Below are 12,917 nucleotides of genomic sequence, written 5' to 3' on the forward strand. Positions count from 1 at the left end.
TACCATCTAGTATAGATTTGCATATGCATATCTCTGTATTTTGGTATATTTTCTGTATTTTTGAATTCTTAAATGATCTGAGAATTATGTTAGAGTCCAAGTCTTATTTCAAGAGCATCAGGACCCATTTCATTCATCATGGGACAAAAGGACTGATATGAGTATAGTGTTCAGAAGGGTCTAAAAGAAAGTAAAAACTCCAATTAGGAGGTCAAGATTGTAACTATCAGTTCTTAATATTTTATTTCAAATGACATTTTAATGTACTTACCTTTCAATAACTTAATTTGTATGTCAAAGGTAGTTTGTAATATGGAGTCACTGAGAAAACAAACATGTAAAATACATTTTGTTGGTGTGACCTACTAACTGTAGTTGTTGTCATCATGTGACAGTGAATGAAGAATATCCCACATGAAAAAATAAAATCTATTGAGACTTTTTCAGAAGTTAGGCTCAGTGTCAGTTGTGCTGTTTTTGTTTATTGTCTTCTTTTCCTGTTCAATCTTATTTATAGAACACTTTCAGAATGCTCATGCTTTAGGGCTGGACAGAGGCAGGATTTCACTGCAGCTCTCAGGCTCTGGCACACTCTGATTGTGTCTCTTAGGACTCTGCTTTTAAAAGCTTTGTGGAAGATTCATAAGGGGGGAAATCAAGAGGAATGGGTCAGATAGATGCAATTTTCCTGTCTCCAGTTTGGTGTTCCTGCAGCTTGCTTGCTTTACATCTGCAGCAGAGTTAGTGTTTTTTTCAGAACCTTGTTCCATGAGAAGGTTCTGACAGAGAAGTTTGGACTCTATCCTAATCAGCATTACATAAAGAATTGCAATAACTGCACCTTCAGAAAATCAAACAGCCTGTGTGCAAATTAAGTTGCATTGATTGAGCCAGGTGGGGAATAGTTGGAGGTCTGGGCTGTTTGAAGGCTGCCATCATTATTCATGGATTGCTTGGAGGTACAACATAATGAATTCCACCCAATTCCTGCAGAAATGAGCTCATTTCAGCATCAGCATTGTCTGTTCTCAGTGCTCTAAGGTGGAGGCCATTCCTTCAGTTTTATTTTCATTGGCAGTGCTTGATGCTTTTGGAGCATCACTGGGACAGGTGAGAGTTCCTGCTGGAGACTTGAGGAGCAAGGATGTGAAATGAGGAATCCTGCTGGTTGCTGTGTGGCTGCAGGAGTTCTACACTGATTATCTAGCAGATATAGTATATTATATAGATAAAATAATATCTACAATATAATATAGATGTTTTGTAGTAGTTCTAAACTGGTTACCCACCTGCCTTTTGGAGATTGGTGTGTGTCTCCTTCAATGCTCTCTTTTGGTGAAGAAATCTCTGGCACTGAAAAAACTTCTGAAAAATACTAGTAACAAATTCCCTGCTGCTCAGGTTTTCTGCAAGTTTCAATTAGGAATTTTGTCAGAAAGCTTCACCAGAAGGATTTCAAGAGAATTGAAATGAAATTGGAGTGGACACAGATATGTATTGTCTAAAAAAACCTCTTCTATGTATTTATAGCAGTGTTGTGACTGAGTTGTCTTAGTTATAGTGTGCTATATTTTAGGTGGTTGCTTGCAGAATTCATGTATTAATTTGTTATACCTGAATTATCAGAATATGAAAATGAAAATCTTAAAGAGAAGATGGAAGAGTAGTTGTGACTATAAAAAAAAAAAACAAGCTAAGGGAAGGTAAATTCTCTCCAAGGCATTGGGTTTTTCCTACAGAGGAAATTGGTTCAGTGGTTTTTGTCCAGCATCGAAGGTGCTGGAGGTTCCCATTAGAGAAGTGGAAGAATCTTTTTTGTTTATTCCAGAAGTCTGGAATTCCAGCTTGCTGTGTGATAACTCTGGTGGTATTTAGTGCCTTCTGCACCTCCTGCATGCCTCATTTTCCAAGGAGCTGGAACTTTGGTGTGCATGGCCTTGCTGAAATGCAGCAGGGGAAGCCAAGGCAGCTCTGCATTCCCAAATATCTGCCTGGGGCTCGGTGCTGCAGTGCTCCAATGAAACCCAGCACCTTTAATGAGGAGCTGAGGACAGAGACACATGTACTGGCTCTGCAGACACAGGGATTGTGTACAAAGACTAATTAGCATGAAATATGAATGCATTCATGAAGCACTCTTGATCTATAATGCTCTTACAGAGTATTTTTTTTCCCTATGAATTCGATGAAAAAGAAATTCAGAAGTTGAATTGAAAAAAGAATCTGTGTTGAACTGCAAAAAGAAATGGGGTTTGTTTGTTTTTAAATAAATAGAAATCTATATTCCTGGAATAAAACCCCTTCTGTATGAATAAATAAAGAGATTAGACTGAGAAGAATGCTTTCTGTAATGTCAAAACAGAAAGAATAACCTGCAGAAGATGTTCCTCTTCAAGTATGCAAGTGTATTTTTCATGGGAATTTAGGTTAGATATTCTGAAAATCTGTTTAATATGAATCTAGGTACTTTCAACATGAAGTGTTCAAGGCCAGGGTGGATGGAGCTCTGAACAGCCCAAGTGGAAGGTGTCCCTGCCCATGGCAGGGCTTGGAACAAGATCATCTTTAAGATCCATTCCAAACTAAACCATTCTGTGATTATATGATTTTTATAGGATTAAATCAGTCTGTGGGTTTGACAGCAATCCTTTGCTCAATGAATTGTTAAGATTATCCACTGTGGCAATTTCAAGTGTGGCTTCTCTTTCAGGTGCAAGAATTGCTCTCTGTAAATGTACATAAAATACACTGATGAGGAGTTGGAGGTCACTTCTAGGTCTGTGTTCAGTGGTTCTGTGCAGAATGTTTTAAAACAATTCCTTTTGCCTTCTGATGTGTTTGTAGCTGTAGATACATTTTCTGGAAACTTCCTCAGTGTTGGAAACTCCAACTGAGTGTTCCAGGGCAGGTTCTTCAACTGAACATTGGCTGGGAATTTGTGACCTGAGTGAAGTAGGGGAAGAATAAAGTCTAGAGGAAAGGATGGAGAGCAGCCCAACTACTTTCCAGGACAGTTGGTGCTGACTAATAAACAGATTCTGCACTGATATTTCACTCTCCTGAAGACTTCCAGCAGAGTTCTAGGAATAGCAATGTATTTGCTTAAATAAATAAAACCCCATCATAAACACAGCCATGGTTATAATTTATGGTCTGTCTTGTGAAATAGCTCTTTCAAGGCTGTATTAAAGAGATGTCCCCTGCATGGTTCAGCAGAACCACAGCACATCCTGCACTTCCTCCTAAATCTACTTTCCATCAAAAGAAATAGAATGTGTTTTTTTTTTCCTGCCAAAGCATGAACTGACAAAATGTGTCTGATTCATGGCCTGGTTCCAGTTGCTCACTGTGCTGACCTGCAGTGTTTGTGTTTGTTGAAAAATGATGCCCTCTCCATGGATTTTATGTTTTATGTGCAAAACTGTTTTTCCTTTCTTATTGCTGACCAAAGAAACCCCAAAAATGTGTCATCTGCTCTTGATCTTGACATGGACCATTTTTCTGAGTGATAGGTGCTTCACCTGTAATGCTGTTCCAGGATGCTTTGGACAGAATATCTGCTATTGCAGGAATTTCTGCCATTTCTAGTTGTTACCCACATGAATAAAGGTTCTTGGGAGAAAAAGATATTCAGAAGCTATCTAAAGGATTAGAAGTGAACAATCATGCTATTAAGTTTCTGAATTCATTGAGAAATTGAAAATACTAGGTACATAGGCATTAGTACAGATAATAACAAAAGTATCAGCTTTTTGAATTACTTATTAATCATCTCAAATGGATGTAAAGCTATAATTACAACTCTATATTGTGTGACTGTTGTGTGTCTTGTGCAATGTGAGAAACTGAAATGTCTCTGAAACTTCTTCCTTTCAGGTGCTTTATTCTGCTCTGGAAGGTGGGAATGTAATTATTGTAGAATACCACTGCAGAATAATTTCCCATTGTGGAAAGGCTGTGCCTTAAAGGCTTCCTAAAGGCAAAAAGTCCACATGGTAAAAGGCAGTGTGGAATTATCATTAAGTTGCATATTCTGAATGGGAGTACCTGTGGAGTAAATGTCAAAGTTTTCTTTGACTTTTTTTTTTTTTTTTTTTTGGTTTGGTTTGGGTTTTTTTGTGTTATACTTTTTGTTGTTGTTTCAGTGAAGACTTGCCTCATTAGCACAGAGACACTGCCTCTTAATGAATCACTTTAGCCAAATTTTGCTTGTGTTGGTAATAGATGAGGTAAGCAGAGCACAGGTTCCAGCTGCTAAATTGAGAATGTCCAGTGGGTGCTGCCTGTGCAGGATGTGCTGAGGTGAACCCTGGAGCCTGGAGCTGCTGCTCAAGGTGAGACACTGGAGCTCTGCACTATTTTTAGTCTGCTACAAAGCAAGCAGCTTAATTTAGTACCCTGTAGGTCCCCTAGGACTAATGCTGTAATGTGGCAGTAATTTATCTTGTGTGTGTGTCTGGAAGGCAGATAATCATTGCCTGTGTGTTCTCTGAGCACCTGGGTGTGTTCAGAACATTTGGGGACCCCAAGAAAGCTTTTCCAGGCTAAATCTGAGGTGGTGACACACACAGAGCCACCCAAGGCTGGCTGAGCCCTGGAGTTCATCTTCAGCAGGTGACTGAGAGCAGATGCTCAGCCAGAAGAGTAAATAGATGTTAATATACATCAAATGCCTGCTGCTTGATGTGCACAGGATCCAGGAGACAGAAATACTTCTCAGCTGCCAGCAGTTGATGTTTTTTCAAAGCCAGAGGTCACATCTTTACACATAGTCAAGTCTTCATTGTGTTTTGTCTTCAGTGAACTCAGGATCTTTCAGCATTTAAAACCTGTTCCACTGCACTTCTATTTCAAACACATGTGTTGTTTTGCAGAGTTTTAACCCTGCTGCTTCTGGTCATCCTGGTTTGCTGCTGCTTTTTTTTCTCATTGAAAACCTCATTAATAGCTAATTTATATTTATTTCTGTGCTTTCAAAGACTGCTCAGAGAGGCAGACCCAAATTGTGCATATCCACAGTAAAACATCCATCTCAAAATATCCACCCCATTTAGTGGGGGGCACCCACAGTGTGGCTGTCACCAAATGCCTGCCTTGCTGTTTGTTGTTCAGAACAGTTCCAGTGTCCCAGGATGTTGAAACTCTTGGGCTGACCTTGTTAGAGTGATGGGGACAGTGGGCAATGGCTCTTCTCTTCCAAGGAGCCCCTGGTGTGGCTGCCTGAACCCCAGGGGTTCTGCTCCAGGGGCTGCCATGGCAGAGGGGGGCTCATTAGCTTTGTGCAGCTCATTAGGTTTCACTTTAAACATTTGTTTATGGAAGACTAATTTCCCAACATTTATCTTTTTATCCTATTTTCTATTGATCAGCTATCAAAGCTGTGCTTACCAGTCAACCTCATGGGGTGCTGACTTTTACTGCTGAAATGAATGGAATCTATTAAGACAGATCATTTCCCAATTATTTTTTATGTGATCCTTTTACCCTGTGAAGTTCTTATTTGGCCTTGATGTCTCTGAACTTTTTTTTTTTTTTTTTTTACTCTAAATAAGATAATAGAATTCTTTTAATGGAACATAAAATCATAAAATCAAATTTCTTGTGTGCTAAGTCAATGGAAATGTAACTTTGCATATTTGTTGTTGATTGTAGGGCAGAGTGTATTACCAGGATGGGCTGCATTACACTGAAAAGTCAGACCCTTTGGAATTTACTGTCCAAGTGCTTTGCATGCATGTTTATTTAAAACCTTGATGATAGAGAAATACTTCAAAAAGGAAGAGAATATTGAAATTTCTGTTTGGACATCTGTATTTTACTTAGTGTTTCAATATTTAGTCAGGATTGTCAAATGTCAGATATCACAGTGATAGAAGAAATCAATTTATCACTTCATTTTTATTAACATTTTAGTGTGTTCCATTAAACACCAATATCTAATTAACTTGACTGTATAAAAGGATTTTTGGATCTTGGGATCTTAGCTTGATAATTTGGAAAGTTCCTTTGGAAAATATGATTCCCATTAGTTGTTTGTGAAGCCTTTTATGGCTTCATCAAGGGGAGCAGTAGGTGAACTAATAATTTAAAAGATCCCTGTTAGACTTCTCATGGTTGTAAAAGAAAATGAGCTTGTTAGAATCTTGATAAAATATGACAGCAGTTTAATGACTTTTTTTTCTTGAGTCTTGATACTTTTTTTTTAAACTTTTGGAAATTGTGTGGATAAAACCCATCAGAATGTGGGAAATAATTCCAGCTGTCCTGTCTCAGTTTGGTGGTGATGGTGGCCTGATGTCAGAGGGAAAAAACACAATGGGCCATGTGACTGTTGAAATTAGAAATGCTATTATGGGCAGCATTTTATTTACATAGGAAACATCTTCTCTCCCCCAGAGCAAAACTTGCTCTGGGTTCTGAACTGCAGGGACTGATGCTGGGGCTGTGCAAACCCCAGTGCCCAGCACACCCCAAAAACAGCAAATCCTGGAGCTGTCCCAGCTCCTCCAGGGCAGATCCTGGAGCTCCTGCCAAGGGCCAAGGAGGTTCACAGTCCTGGGGCTTTCTCCCATTTCAGTATTCATGGGGAGAAGAGCTCATGGAGGAGGCTGCTGGGTTTTATTGCAGCTTCTCACAGCACATCTCCAGCCCAGCAAATGAGACCCAGGGAGGATCTTTTCAGTTTAATCCTTGTTTGCCTGCTGTTGTTTGGTTTCTAATGTTCATCTGTATTTCTGTGACCATTTGTGTGTCATGAATTGTTAGCATTTGCTTACTGTGACAGCAAAAGCAGCAACTTTCACAGGAAATAGGAGGGGGCAAAAGCAGTTGTGAAATTGGGTGTGGGTGTGTTTGGGGTTGTTTTGGTTGTTGTCTTTTTTTGGATTTTTTTGTGGCCCAGGCATGTCCTTGATGCTGCTGATAGAAAGCTGAAAGCCATCCCAATGCAGAGTGGGTAATTAAGGCCACTTCAGCTGCACAACTTTGCTGCACAAGTTCTTGCTAGGGATTGACAATTAGATTATTTACAACCATTTTAGGGCAATTTTAACAGAGCAAGGAATATTTCATGTGAAATAAATAGTAGTAATTAAATGTGGTGGTCAAATAAAGTAGCAATCAATTATAAGAACAATTAATAGGAATACAGATCCCTTGTTACTTTTTTTTTTGCAAAACTAATTTGTAAAACTAAGTTATGATCTTTTTTATTCTTCCACAGAGCATAATTTGTTGGGTTGATGCCACTTCCTTCAGCTTGATTACATTAATTAGGCAAAAAGCACAGAAGATTGCAAGAGGTTCCATGTTTTTTCCTCCCTGTTAGTTTTATTTTTTTTTTTTATCTTGAGAGCTCAGTGTAAGATTCTCTTTTAGATCAATTGCTTGCTTTGTAATAATTCTTTTTTTATTGCTGTACCAGGTATTGAGCTCTTCTGATTGCAGAAAGGACAGAGTGACAGCAGGAGTGCTTAATTAATTTTGCTTCAGGAATTGGTAACTGAGTGATTTTAGGTGAACTGAAAAATGCCAGGTGGCATTGGGAATAAAGATGAGATCCCCCAGCTGCTGCCTGAACTTACAGGAGGCGTGGCTGGCATCTGCTGTGCTCCTGCATTTCTCTCTGGGTATTTGGGGAGACTGTTTGCTGCTTGTCAAACTTAGAGCCCAAATGACAGAGTGAAGGCTGTAAATGAGTTTAGGTGCCAAACCACCTTAGTCTGAGTGTGTGCAGTCCATGGATTGCCTGGCACATGCTCTGCAGGGTGGCTGCTGGCATCCAGGGGAGTCTGGGCTTCAGCTCTGTGAGCTCTGGCCTCTCCCAGAGCCTCTCCTCTGCATTCTCTGTGTCCCTGGATGCAGGGCTGGGCAGGGAATTCTCCCTGGCCTCTGCTCTGCTGGGCTGCACTGTTGTGCTCTCCTTGCTGGCACAGCTCTGCTCTCCAGGCAAAGGGGCAGGAGCAGAGGAAACAGGGCAGGGTTGGATGGCATAGCAGGAAAAATGTCCTCACTGAAGGGGTTGGCAAGCTTTAATTCACACAAGCTGCCCAGGGAACTGGGACATCCTGGAGCTGTGAGAAACTCCTGGGTGTGGCACTGGAGCACACAGTGCTGGGCTGCTGCTTGGACCTCAGGATCCTGGAGAGCTTTTCCAATTCCGTGACTCCATGCACTCTTTGGATTGGTGATGATCAGCAGGAGCTTTGTGCACTTTGCCTTGAGCACCCAAACTTGGTCAGAGCTCATGTTCAGCTGTTGTGCCCCAGCCCCATTCCCTGGCAATGCTGTGGGCACACCAGGGACACCCTCAGGGTGGCTGAACTGCTGAGGGAAAACAACAAGTGCAAATTTGGGATTACTTTGTGTTTGACTTTCCTCCTCCTCCCCCTTCATTTGAGTTTTATTTCCATTTTTGAGTGTCCCTAGGAATACACAGAAAAGGAACACCATCACTAGCATTCTGAGATGATCAATTCAGCCAGACTTGGAGAAGTTTTATTGTGTTGCAGCAGAATTCACTGAACTTTTGTGCTACAAATTACTTTCTAATCTTTCTGTGGCACTCCTAGCTCCTTATTTCATTTTTCTACCAAGTCATATCACATCAGTGTTGTTTGTTTGTTTTTTTTAGGGGGGGTAAATTCAGTGTAATTATTGCTTTCAGCTGCTCAAATCTATTCTTGTGAGTGTAGTTTACATCCTTCACAACTGTATGTACACTTAATTTTTTTCCTCCTAAGCTCCTGCACTAGCCATAGCTCTTCTCTCAGGTAGAAGGAATAACAAAGCAGTTCATTTCTTCTGTATATTTACTTTTGCTGCCAAATACTGGTAAATGCAATTGGGAAGCCACTTGCCAGATGGAAATAAGATGAAATTACTCAGTCATTCCCCATGATAATATAAGGATGTTTTTGTTCACTGTGTGTACAGACTTGACAGAAATTGGAGACTTAGGCTCAGGTTAAGGTAGGCTCAAGTTCACCTAAATATCTGCTTTCTCCATGCTTTAATTCAATGTACTCCTTTTTATCTCCCTTTAATTTTCATCCTCATCGTATTCGTGACTGACAGTTTTTGCTATTAATTCTTTATTAAAATTGTTCATTAATAATTTAAAGAAAGAAGGGAATTTCATATGAACTGGACATTTCAGCTCATAATAAAATGCTTTAACAGCTTCAATATCATTAAATAAAATCATATATTTTAAAAAAAATTAGTCATGGCCACTTCTAAGGCCATTCAGCAGCTAAATTAATGAACAGGTTTAAAATTATAATTTTCAAGAATAATATATACTTCTTTATTTTTTGCTCCAGAAGTACTGATGGTAGAATTTTTTCCTAATTAAGTCTCTAAAGTATTTTAACCTGTTTGTGTGTGTTGTCACAGTTATCATTAATATGTTTTATACTTACATAACGTTTTGCTGAGGGTTCTGTATACCCTAGGTGGGTTTGAAGGGTTCCAAGCAGGGCCCTTGCAGTGGGATTAGATGAGTTCCCAGCTGAAGGGATCACTGAAGGCACAGCTGAGCTGCACATGCACTGGGACATGTCAGACCAGCAGCAAACAATGCCTTGCAGCATCTTGCATCAGCTTTTTCCCTCCAACACTGATAAACAAATGTATTATTGCTCACTTAATAGAGCTGTAAATTAGAAAGAAGTGAGAAGTGCAGAGTTGGAGTTTCCATCAGAGTTTTCTGCTCTCCAGCTGGCACGTGCCCTCCTTTGGTTTGTCACAGTGCCTCTCCTTCCCTCTCCCTCTTTGCCTGCCTTGAGGTAGAAGATTATACAGAAAATTATAAAGAAAAGCCCAAAAACCCAAACCTTGTGCAGGTGGAGCTGCTGGGGGTGATGGTGCAGTGGTGGCTCAGCAGTCCCACCCCAGGGCTCCAGGCTGAGCTGCCCTGTCCCTCTCAGTGTTCTGTGCTCCAGGGACTGAGGAAAATCTCCCTCTGCTGCACCTTGTGTTTGAAACTCTGCCCATTTCTGCATGGAAACCTGGGAATGGCAGCACCAGCTCTCAGTGCTGCCTGTAAGACTTGTTGTTTTGGAAAAAAGCTGATTTTGAATGAAGATGTAAGCCAGTACCATTATCAAAGTGCTGTAATGAATAATCACAGCACTGAACTCCAAGGTCTGTATGAAGTAATACAGCTGCTTCAGCTTCCAGATTGATTTTTCATCTTGCTTTTCTGAGCTGCCCTGTGCTGTCTGCTGTAAAATCCTTCTTTCATCTCTCCCTTTGGTTCTGTGGCATCAAACCAAGAAGTGTTTTATCTTTAAACAGGCACTTGTGAAAGGAGAACCTGACAAGGGGAGGGAGGTTGGTCAGCAATGGTGTATTGAATTCTGGAAAGTATCAAGTATCTTTTTAATTGAGTTAATTATTTTTCAAGCTCCATAATCCATGGTTGTGTTACAGTTGAATCTCTGCTGAGGTGGATTTTGTGATCAGAGCCCCTGGCAGAAGAGGGGTGAGCATGGAGAGCTCTCTGATGCTCCATGGCATCTCAAGCATGGCTGAGACGGTGCTGGGGAGATTCTGGGAATTCCTGATGTAGAAATGTTGGTACTGTCTCTGCCTGGGAGTTTGGGCTTGGTAAGGCTGCTGCTGATGCTGTATTGTGGCTTTAGTGCAGCCACATAAGCATCTGGTCTGGTGTTTCTCTGGTTTTTGTGAATTGGCATGAAGTGAACTGTGTGGAAAGATAGAACTTTCTGGAAAGAACATATTGTCTGGCATTTTTTAAGTAGAAAGAAATGACTCTAACTCAGACATCCAATGTTTGTTGATTGGATGATGTAAGCAGTGGTGTTGCAGCCCTTCAGGCTTGGGTAGGTCAGAGTAGCTGTGGTTTGTTATGAAATTTTGGGATGTGTGACCTGCTGTGGTCTGAGTGTGGTTCTGATTTTACACCCAGCAGAGGGGTGCACCTGCTGACAGGTGAGCAGGGTGATGAGGGAGCTGTGCCCTGCACAGGCACAGTTCCTGCTGTGAGTTCTGCCTCACTTCTGCATGCCTGTTTACAGAGTGTTATGTGCTTAAACCCCAAACCACTTTTCTTTTTTGGTACTGCAGCAGCTGAATAACTTCCAGCCTCTTTTGCATTGGGCTGGGGTAGCACCTTTACCCTGAACTCTTGCTCACAGAGGTGTTTGCTACTTGCTCTTTCTCATTCACAGGAATTATCCACGTAGAAAGTTTCCTTGCTGTGAGGTGATATTTGCTACCAAAAACATTTATTACTCAGTTTGCTTTTAAACTTCTGCAGTTTGCAAGCCAAGGAGCTGGGTGTGTGTTTGTGCAGGTTTGCCTTTGGTGCTCCCAGATAATGTGACAAGCCTGGTGCCCTGTGTGTGTGTTCAGTGCTCTGCAGACTCCATCCATGGGGGTCTGGGGGGTTGAACTCTTGAACAGACCCAGTTTGATCTCTCTCATCCTCCTGAGTCCTTCTCAGCTCTCAGGCTTTGCAGTGGCTGTGACAGAACACAACTCCCCATCTTTGTTGCCTCCCCATGGCACAGCTGATTTTTATCTCCTGGGTGGTTTTTCCTTTGTGCTGTTGAGCACCTGGTCTGATTTCCTCATTTAATTGAGAACAATTAGTGATGAGGGGCTGATTGCTGGCTGCAGTGTCACTTCAGGACTGAGCTGGAGCTGGTTTGAGCTGCCCTGGGCTTTCCTGCTGATGCCCAAGCACCAAGCCCTGCTTGGAAGAGGCTCACAGAGAAGGGCAGAGCAGGGCTTGCTTTGTGTTCAGTCTTTTTTTGGGGCAGATTGCTCTGATTTGGGCTCCTCAGAGGGAGCTGGGGCTGGGGGCACTGCCTGGGGCTGCCTCAGTGCTGCCACCAACATGCCCAAGAGAAGCTGGGCTCTAAACCCAGCAGAATTCCTTTCTGCCAGATGTTTTCCTCCTGGTATTGGGTGTGAGGAGACAAGTTCCTGTGTTCTCTGTACTTTTATTTTTATAATAAAGAGATTGAAACTGGGATTTTATGTTATTCTTCACACTAAAAATTAACATTTTTTCCTTGGGAAATACCTGTAATGAAACCCATGATAGCTCATTATAGTGCAGCAAAAAAATAGAGCTCAGAGAACAAAACTCTATTCAGTCTGCTCGAAACTTCATCTTAATTTAACTTTCCAGTTTTTCAGTTACTTTTGAATGACTTAAAATATTCATTAAGTTCAATTAATGTTAAGCATATTAAGATTCTATTCCTTCAGTGCCAAATATGTTATGTGATATTTAAAAGGAAATAAATCCTTGTTAATGGGTTTATTTAATGCTTAAGAAAATTCTGTGAAAATTGACTGTTTTAAATTATGCAAAAAATCAGCTTATATTTTTAGGTACTCCAATGCCACATTTATTTCCATATAATTTGAAGTGCTGATTATAAGGCTAGTGAATCTTGCTAACTTAAAAGAAATCACTTAAAAAATATACACTGTTTTCTTAGTTTTGTTCTTTGCCACAGACAACATAAATTAATAAAAACATACCTTTGTTCAGTGTGATAAACATCAAATGATTTATGTTGTTTGTTTTGGATGAGGAATTTATAAATATTATTAATGTTTCAATAGAGGGCACTCATGTGCTTTGAGGTGACACCATATCCCTGTATTTTTAAAAAATGCTTGCCATGAATTGAAGCTGAAGTGAAACTTCCTGGGTTGAAATACATAAATATTATTTGATACTGCTTGGGAAAATTGTTCATTGTCATATTTTTGTTTCTTGTTCCTTTCAATTTTGGATATTTGCTTTGTTTGGATGTTTTACAGTGGGTTGGGGCAGTGCAGTCACTTTGCCTTGAACTGATTGTAGAAGATGTATTATTGTGGCTTGCTAATGGACTTGCTGTTAGCTAAGATTGAACAGTTGTAATAATGAA

The 12,917-nt window shown here is 40.6% G+C and overlaps 1 protein-coding gene across 3 annotated transcripts in view; it reads left to right on the top strand.

Moving 5' to 3' along the window:
• Nucleotides 1-12,917, top strand: part of DIAPH2 (diaphanous related formin 2) — a 163,251-nt gene that overhangs the window by 43,178 nt on the left and 107,156 nt on the right. The window lies entirely within an intron of this gene.

The sequence above is a fragment of the Catharus ustulatus genome, chromosome 14, assembly GCF_009819885.2.
Source record: "Catharus ustulatus isolate bCatUst1 chromosome 14, bCatUst1.pri.v2, whole genome shotgun sequence".
Taxonomy (NCBI): domain Eukaryota; kingdom Metazoa; phylum Chordata; class Aves; order Passeriformes; family Turdidae; genus Catharus; species Catharus ustulatus.